Source organism: Rhinolophus sinicus, linkage group LG02 (genome assembly GCF_036562045.2).
Source record: "Rhinolophus sinicus isolate RSC01 linkage group LG02, ASM3656204v1, whole genome shotgun sequence".
Taxonomy (NCBI): domain Eukaryota; kingdom Metazoa; phylum Chordata; class Mammalia; order Chiroptera; family Rhinolophidae; genus Rhinolophus; species Rhinolophus sinicus.
In genome coordinates, this window is record NC_133752.1 from 195,069,613 (window position 1) to 195,076,230 (window position 6,618).

At 54.4% G+C, this 6,618-nt stretch overlaps 1 long non-coding RNA gene across 1 annotated transcript; it reads right to left on the reverse strand.

Annotated features, from left to right (window-relative positions):
* Positions 1-1,508: 1,508 nt before the first annotated feature.
* Positions 1,509-6,407, reverse strand: LOC109436673 (uncharacterized). Its single transcript, XR_002136143.2, has 2 exons — positions 6,129-6,407; positions 1,509-1,949 (listed from the first exon to the last, which is right to left on the reverse strand). It is a non-coding gene; the product is annotated as an uncharacterized LOC109436673 (long non-coding RNA).
* Positions 6,408-6,618: the final 211 nt, after the last annotated feature.

Below are 6,618 nucleotides of genomic sequence, written 5' to 3' on the forward strand. Positions count from 1 at the left end.
AGGAGCAGGTGAGGCACCACCAGCATTCAATGTGGCGGGAGGGTGATCTGGGAAGTCCTGTTGGCCGCACTGGCATAAGAGTCTCGGCAGACAGAGGTGGGACGGGAATTCTGGGAAGGTCGGTGCCCTGGCTGCAGGGTGAACTGGGTAACAGGGGAGATGGCCTAAGGGAGCCAGTGGGGCTGGGGTTACATGGATGGGTCCAGGAGCCCAACCCCTGGCTCCAATCCAGGCTCTGGGACCTTGGGCAAGATACTTCACCCTGAGGTGTCCGTTTTCGCCTCTAAAATACGAGTGATAACCGTACTCCTTGCACAGGTTACTGTGAGGATCGAGTGAGTTGAACCATTTCAAGTGGCCAGAATAAAGTGATGGCAGGTGCTTAATTACGTGACCTAGTCATTAGTATTTCATCCAAAGAAGGCAGAGTGCTCCAGTTGCCTGGGAGGACGGACAAACGGGAGAGAACAGTACACAAGGCCCAAGTATAAGCTGCCTGGGGCCTAAATAAGGAGAAGGGCTTTATTCCCTTTGGGCAATGGGGAGCCATGGACAGTTCTGTGCAGAGAGATGAGGGCTGATCCATTCCGTCCTTGGTTATCCTTCACCTGGGCTCAGCTTCACACAGCCCCTCCCATTGCAGGCCCAGCATCCCACCCGGCATCCTGCCTGCGGGTTCAGGGGCACATCTCATGGTAACAGCTGGTGAGCAATCCCTGTGTCCGTCCCCACAATATGAGGTTGGTCCTATTATTAGTAAATGAGGAAACCAAGGCACAGAAAACATCACACAGATCAAGATCATCCTGCAGATAACGGCTGGCAGAAGCGGGATGCGAACCCAGGCAATGGACTCAGCTCCGGAGTCAGCACCAGCCTCTCCCGACTCTGTAACGGACCTGGACAGCTTTGACGGGACAGGGCATCGTGGAGAATCCAGCACTATCAATTCTCCCAGCTGACATGGCGAGGTGATTGTTCCCGGCCTGGGCAGAGACTAAGAGGTGATGTGACTTGCCCAGGGCCCCGCAGCTTGTCCGTGAGGACCTAGGACTCCAATGCAGGTCTGTTGGACTCTCAATGCCTGCACCGGGGGCCTGGAAGGCATGACACATGGAACCCTGAGTTCCCTTTAACCTGGGCCTGCATCAGGGCTGAGGTCTTTCAGCCTGGATCTATTTCTAAAGTCCTCGCATCCCTTTGGGAGGGGAGAAGACAGCGGATTGCCCTCTCCCAGACTGCCCTGGGTCTTGTGTCATACAGGCCCCTTTTCTGTCTCTTCTCCTCCTGATTTTGTATTTTCAAAGAGGTTTTTCATCCCTAAAACCACCCTGGCCCACCAGTCTGGTCCTGCCCTGCAGAGGAGAGACTGAAAAGAAAGCTTAACTGCATCCTTTTAACAGCTTCACAGGCAGAAAAAGCAGCAGAGGGAAATACAATGTGTGCAGACCAGGTCAGGTCCATGGTCACATAAAAATGGATTCCTGGAAAAACATGAACCAGCAACGTACCTTGTGAATTTTATTAGTCTCAAAAAATAAATAAATAAAAGCTAGTCCATTTGAATAACAAGGTAATGAGGGGAGATGAACCACTCCTTCCGTAGTGAATAAACACACAAAAACTCAACAGAACCGGAACGTTCACAGGCAGCTTCAGGTCTGATTCATTAGCCGCTTTCCTTTAGCATTTCTATTAAAATAAGACGATGTCCAAAAGGTCTGTTTGCTTTAAAAAATTGTCTTTAATACAGGGCAAGGCTTAGGTTTATTTTTTTGTTTTTTACACAAAGCTCACATTCTCCTGACTTCAGGCTTGTTACTACAGCCGGAGGGGAACTGATTTCAGAAGCCATCTGATATGTCGGATTTCTTTGTGGCATCCACTTCATCGCTCAGCAGCCAGCCATGATGTCATAAGCCCATCAGATTTCCGGTAGGGGGGAAACGCTGGGGAATTGGAAAGAATGGATGTTTCTTACTCGTCAGGAAGGGGGTGGGGAGGGGCTGGGTGTGTTTGGGAGGCGGGGGACGGGAGGCAGGCTCAATGTTTGTGATATTAAATGTCAGGCAGAAACCTGAAAAATTCAGCCACCCAGATGTTTTCTAAATATCCAGATGTCTGGCACTGAGCAGACCATGCTCCCCTCCTCCCCCCTCCCATCTCAAGAGGCGCTCGACATTTGGGCTGTGACCTCAGGTCGACAGAGAGTGTGCACTGCCAGGAGCGGTTCGTCCTCCAGGCTGCCCACCCTCGGGTTTGGAATTTTTTTCTAAATCTTTACACATGGATGACAGGAGTAACTAGGTCCAGATTTTTAAAAGCTGTTGAAGCAGTGATTTGAAAAGTTCAGTCCCTGGAATTAGCTTCCACAGAATACACTATGGAAGCCAAAAGGGAGGAAAAAAATCCCTCAGCCAACACACACACAAACATATGTGACTCTTAAGCCATAGGACTTAAAAACCCAAAACAAAACCAGCGCGTCTGAGAACCAAGGACTCTACACTGAAGCGACGAGCCCTCCTCTAGGAGCACGCTTCCCCAAATCAGAAAAACACCCAACAGCTTTGTTCTTCCTGACAAAGCCCCTTGCTTCCAAGGAACAGACAGTTGCCAACAAAAGCACGGCGTAGAACTAATTTACACTCAGTCTCTGGGAGTCAAGGAGTCATAAAGTACAGAAATGGAACAGGCTTTGCCTGGGAAGCTGCCTCCCCACCACAGGCAGTGGGGACCCCGGGCCTGGGGGAGCCCTGAGGCCACAGACCCAGCAGAGTCCCGGCTTCCAGGCTGGCCTGGCCACATGCCCACTAAGGCCACCTCCGAGGCCTGTGACATCACCGCTAATTGCTCCTGAAAATGAGCCAAGAACTGCAGCCCCCACAGGGCCCAAACCTTACAACTTCACAGGGAGCCAGGAGGCGAGGCAGCTGGGGAAGGGGACCAGCCCCAATTAGAACCCAGTGCTTGGATGATGAGGAAAAGGATGGCCGAAGGGAGGGTGTCTGGCAGAGAACAGGAGATTTGTCGGGGCTCAAGGCTCGAATGGGGGGGGGGGGTTCTGTGGCCTCATCTCCTAGAACAACCCCTGTGCTTTTCAGATATAGAAACTGAGTGGCTCAGTGGCCTTCCCTAGGTCACCACGCTAATTAGTAGGACAGCCAGTCCTGGGGAACAGAAAACACAGACCTGGCATGGCACAGCTCTTCCCTGAACGTTATCTAATTTAATCCTCACAACACCCTGTGAGGGAAAGATTATCATTAACCTCAGTTTCCAGAGGAGCCAATGGAGGCGCAGAGAGGTTAAGTAATTTGCCCAAGGTCACACAGCTCATCATTAGCAGAACTTGGCCTGAACCTCTGAGTCGCTGACTCCAAATCCAGTGCTCTTTCTGCTGGGTGTGGGGAGGCAGTTAGGGTCGATCTGGGAGCTGTGAATCTGATTTAAATACATATTTTAAAAGCTGGTGATCCCCACAGAACAGAAGGGAGTAAATCACTGCAAATTAATTTTTTAAAGCAATTCCAGTCAGGAGGTCTGGTTGGCTAGGTGGGCGGGGAAGCTGCTTTTATTCTGTCCCAGCCAGAGCCTGAATAAAGCATGTAGATGCTCTCCAGCCCTGCATGCATGGAGGCTGCTCAATCCCCTGAAGTGGGGAGGGTGCGCTAAAAGCTTTGTGGGGCATCTCTGAGAGCATAATCTGCTGGAGGAAAGGTGCCAGGCGCACAGGTCTGACAGAGTCAGGGGAGGGAGACATTCACTGAGTATAGAAAGTACAAAAAATAATAAGAGCCAGTCCCTCTTAGACCTAATTCTTACCTTCCAGCCAGGAATTTAAATGAACTGCAGCTCACCTGGGCAGCTATTTGTGCCCAGAGGCCTGGGTCAGAGAGGCACTGCCCAGGGTCCTGTCTGCGCAAGACAGGGGTGGGCTGGGGGGTGGAAGCCAGGCAGTTACTGTGTAGCCCCGTAGCCTGGCCATCCTGGGAAGCCTGCTGGCCACCATCTTCTCCCAGAGTAGCATTTGAAGAACTGGGGCAGAAAAATGAGGAGTAGGCTGGTCTGAGCCCAGAAAACAGGACAGGCACCTGCCCCCAGACCTCCCTCACCGTCCCTTGGCAGGTCTACTTCCCTTCCAGCGGGACAGCATTGGCACTGCATTGGGCCATCTGCGCCAGGCCTCCCCCTGTTCTCTTCCCCACCAGGCTAGTTTCTTTCACTTTGTTTCTATGAAAGGCAAGTGGGGTGTAGTGCCCAGGACTCAGTCCAATGAAGGGGAAAGAAAAGTTTCTGCCATCTGGATATCTGACCTGGCTGAGCAGCTACTGTCTTTCTGGGGAAATTCTACTCATTCTTTGTTTGCTTTGCCTACAATCTACCCAGAAGAGATTCAGGTCTGCACTCATGGTACTTATAATTGATGGGGGGGAGACAAACATTGATCTAATAATGACATAAAAATGTTCATGGAGGGAGTGGTCCCAGGCGATGAGAGATCGTCATAGGAAGGGGCAGGTCAGGAAGGTCAGAGAAGGCTTCCTGGGGCCCAAAGGAGGAGGAGGCATTAATCCTTCCGACTTACTGTCACCTCTGCAGAGAAGCCTTCCCTGTTGCCCATCCAAGGTTGTCTCCCGTCCCCATACCCCATTCCCTTCTGGCTGTTGTTCATCATCTATGTCCCTGCATTGGTCTGGAAGTCCCATGAGGGCAGAGACTGGGCCTGTCTTGTTCACCCACTGAGTTGCCCATGCCTGGGACATCATAAAAGTTTGAAGACTACTTGCTGACCAAAAAAATAAACATGTGCAAAGGAGCTGTGGTAGGAGGAATCACAGAGACTAGGAGAGTGTGGGAGTAAGAATGGGGCAAAAGACACAGAAAGAAATGGGAGATGAGACGGAGACACCCCAAGAATCATGCTGGACATATAGGTATCTCCTCCAGACTCTGGGCTCCCTTCTGCCTTTCCCCTTGGTAGAGACTGCGGTTGGGTGTCTTCCCCCTTACAGTAGAGTGTCATATAGATACCCTGCCCCACTTGATCTGCCCTAGGCACGGCACCCCAGGGGGGCGAGGTAGGTGGGCAGTAGCATCGACCTGGTCCCTCTCCTCCACTGCCACCTTCCCTCCTCCATTCATTCCTTTGCCTGGTGCTGTGAGGCCACCTGGAGCCACAAAACGGCAGTGGGAGGCAGATCCAGGGGTCCCAACTCAGGGCCTCCCTACACCCCCTCAGGTCCCATCTGCACCTCCTCCCAAACCTCACTACCGCTTCTGGCACCCTTTCTCCTCGCTGATACAGAAGTGGAAGGAGAGGAGTTGGGCTCCGGGCTTGGACCAGACCCTTACATCCCCTGATTACCAGCGTGTGTGTCAGAACACCAACCTCGCCTCTCTCCCTGATTCCTCACAGGTGAAGGAATGGAGATACCTCCGCAGACTCAGCGAGCAGAGTGGGAGCTTGGTGAACTTGTCTGAAAAGTTCAAAGTGAATCTCTGCAGCAGCTGAGGCCAAGGTTTGGGACCTCCTCCCGCCATCCACCCCGGGAGGCGGCTGAAACACCACGTGGGGGTGCGCGGGGTCCCAGCCCCAGCGCCACGCCTCCAGCTGCGCCCAGACCCGGCTCCGCACCGCCCGCGGCGCGCGCTCTAGCAAACTTTCCGCGTCTGCCACCCGCCCGCGTCCACACCTGTTAGTGGTTCTGCAGCGCCTCAACCACCAGCGCGTGTGCGCACAGTCTCACCTGCCCCCGGGTCGCTGGAGGGTGCCTGGGGCGTAGTCCGTGCCTCCACGGTCTCACCTGCTGCGAGTGAGGCGGACTGCCAACCTCAGGCTGAGGGTTCAGTCCGGACGACCTCGGGGGCGCCTCGGTGGGACCACCTTCGCTCGTCTACACCGCCTCGGCGGCGCTCAGGTCACAGAAGACGCCCGCGCCCAGGGGCCGAGTCCACACCGCCTCATACATGCCTCAGCTCGGGACCGCTTAAGGCTCACAAGACCTTTCAGAGAGCCGACCCGGACGCAGACCCGGCAACAGCCACTCAGTGTGGGGATGGTGCCCCGATCCCATCCTCTCCCGGTGCCCCCGACGCCGGGCGAAGCCCGCCCGGGGGATGCTTACCTTGCCCGCGCCCTCACGCTCCTGTCCCCGCGGTGCCGTCTCTTTCATACATTTTGCAATATTGTCGATGGCGAAAGTAAATGTTATAAATCCTCTCCCGGTCACGCACCTGTCCCCCAACCTCCCTCTTTCTTTTTTTTTGCCTTTCGGACAATACTCTGCCCCAGCGACCCGCCGCTAGCGAGGGGGCTACAAGCAGGCGCGGCTGGCGGGGTGGGGCGGAGCCTGGGCGGGCAGAGGGCGGGATCCGGCGGGGCGCTCGGGCTCTGGCCGTCCTCCCCCGGGAAGCCGCGGCCGGCGACTAGCACTCCTCTTCCTGCTCCTGATTGGTCGGCAGGCCGGCGATGCTGACACCTGATTGGCTGAGACAAAGCCGGGGCTCAGGCAGTGGGGGTGAGAGATTAAAGGTTTCATTCTTTGCCTTTTTCCTGTAGCCGCCGCGGCTCTTTTGGGCCTCCTGATATCTGCAGACTTTTCCTTGCTGCTTCGT